Source organism: Meles meles, chromosome 5, assembly GCF_922984935.1.
Source record: "Meles meles chromosome 5, mMelMel3.1 paternal haplotype, whole genome shotgun sequence".
In the NCBI taxonomy this organism is placed as follows: Eukaryota; Metazoa; Chordata; class Mammalia; order Carnivora; family Mustelidae; genus Meles; species Meles meles.
This window is the reverse complement of record NC_060070.1, coordinates 53,644,295-53,646,881: the sequence shown is the minus strand read 5'-3', so window position 1 is coordinate 53,646,881 and position 2,587 is coordinate 53,644,295. Positions and strand designations below refer to the sequence as shown.

Genomic DNA, 2,587 nt, shown 5'->3' with positions numbered 1-2,587 from the left:
CCTTCGTTTTGGATTCACTTCTCCGCCAGTCCTACCTTTCAGAAAGTGGTTGATTTTCTGTTTCTAGAATTGCTGTTCTTCTTCTCTTTGATCTCGTTGGATTTGTAGGTGTTTGCAATGTTTAAATAAGCTATCTAGCTGATCTCCTGCTACCTGATGTAGTCTCAGCCTGCTACTTCTCTGCCATCTTCCATGGTAGTCCCTAATTAGGTTCTTTGTAAGAAATTTAGAACACCAATTTGTGAGGGCAAACTCCATTTCTGAGAGAAATTAGAGAGGGGGTAACCCTGAAGCTGAGGAATAGGTTTGATTTTTGGCAGAATTTCCAAGTCCACGGCTTTCTGATCAACCTTGTACTACTCCATAATCTCATATTTCTCTTTGACCGTTTCAACGATCTCACCTTCCTGGTGTCTGGGTTTGTACAGCTTCTCCTTCTTGAGATGTTTGGGGATTTTCACATTGCTGAATACCAATTTTGGTGGACGTGGCAATGACAGATTTCTACTGTGTTCTATGCAGAGGAACTCGATTGAGGGCCAGAAGTCCTGTCACAAGTAGCAAGCCACTGCTCAGTTGCTTCAGGAAAACCACCCTCTTATCTCTGTGGCACCCAGTGAGGATGATCAAAATGGTCTCTGGGGTAATGCTAGGTCAAAATTTTCTCACGTGTTGACTGAAATTTTTTTGCTGTGGCTCAACCACTTTTGAGGCACATCTCCAGTAGATAATATCTAGGCATTTTGCAAAGTTTAAACACTCTGATACCGCCATTCTTGTCACCACCAAGTGGTTTTGTGACAGTAGCAAGAACCTTCTCCTTCCTTTTCTTTTCAACCCTGGATTTAACTGTTGAATACTTTCTCTTGTACACGGTCTTTCCTAAATACACAGCCAGGCATAACCAACAAAGATATTTGCCAATTCTGATTAGGACAGGGTTTCAGCTATAGTGGGGCTTCCTTTCTTTGGCATTTTAGGCTTGAGATTATCCTTCTTAACCTTGCCACCAGCATCAGCCTTCTTGGTTTCAGGATTCTTCTTATTATTAGCTAGCTTCTCAGGTTTTTCACCCACCATCTTACAAGATGGGGAAAAGAACTCAAGAAAACTGTACTCTTAATCCCCTTCACTTATTTCACCCATTCCCCTGCCTGCCTCCCCTTTGGTAACCAACAGTTTGTTCTCTATAGTTAAGATTTGTTTTTCGGTTTGTCTCTCTTTCTCTTTTTTTTTCTTTTGTTTGTTTTGTTTCTTAAATTCCACATAGGAGTGAAATCATGTGTCTTTTTCTGTCTGACTTATTTCGCTTTGCATTGTACTGTCTAGCTCCATCCATGTTGTTGCAAATGGCAAGATTTCATTGTTTTTTTTTTAATGGCTGAATAATATTCCTGTGTGTTTTTGTGTGTGTATGTGTGTGTGTGTATCACATCTTCTTTATCCATTTATCCATTAATAGATACTTGGGCTGTTTCCATAATTTAATTATTGTAAGTAATGCTGCAGTAAACATCAGGGTGCATATATCCTTATGAATTAGTGTTTTTGTATTCTTTGTGTGAACACCCAATAGTGATTACTGAAATATTATAAGATATTTCTATTTTTAATTTTTTGAGGAACCTCCATTCTGTCTTCCACAATGGCTACCAGTTTGCATGCCCACCAACAGTGCATGAGGGCTCCTTTTTCTCCACATCCTTGCCAACACTTGTTGGCCACCCTGCTCCTTGGCTATAGAGTATTACTTTTTCTTGTTGTATTTAGAATTGAGCAGTCTCTCTCCTGTACTGCAGAACCCTGTTGCAGTTGTCCCTACACCTATTGTGATAGCTCCTGTTACTCTTTAACAAGTGTTGCAAATATTTTTTTTTTCTTGAGCAGATAAAAATGTGATCATTAATCAGAGGTCAAATAGTTAATTTTTTGCTGTTTTAGATAATGGTATTGAGCCTTAAATTATTGAGTCCTCTCAAAAGCAGAAACTGAATCAAGAAGGCTGGAATATTTTCATGAGGTTGGTGAGCAATGTGACATCTAAGTCTAGATCCATTAATGGAAAGAATAACATGTCAGAATAAGTAGTTTAGACTTCATTTTGTTATAGGGACTTAATCGTGGTCTTTCTAGAAATGTTATTGAAGGTTCTGGCACCATGTATAAAACAGAATGTGAAGGAAGGAAAAGTGGAGGAAAATTCAGAGACTCTACCAGTGTTGCAGATGAAAAGTCATAAACGCCTAAAGTAAGATAGTGGTGGTGAGATTAAAGAAGTAATGAACATTACAGCTGTTATGAAGGCTGAATGAATATTGATTACATGTTGGCAATCAAAAAAAGGGAAGTGCTAGCACTGTGAAAATGTTTTCAGCCTAAGGTGTCAGAGGGATGATGTCCCGTGAGGGAGGAAATATATTAAGTTCGGTAAAAAAATGTAGGTTCAACTATAGTTGAAGATGTGGGGCTGAGCTTGAGAGATAAATAAGAGCTATAAACAGATATGTAGAAATGATCAGCATCCAGGTGTTACTTGAAGTCATGAGCTTGGGTGAAACTGGTAAGGGAGAAAACATGAAAGGTGAAA

General features: G+C 38.7%; 1 pseudogene; it reads right to left on the bottom strand.

Annotated features, from left to right (window-relative positions):
* Window positions 1–226: 226 nt before the first annotated feature.
* On the bottom strand, window positions 227–1,080 carry LOC123942475 (annotated as a pseudogene).
* Between the last annotated feature and the right edge of the window lie 1,507 nt (window positions 1,081–2,587).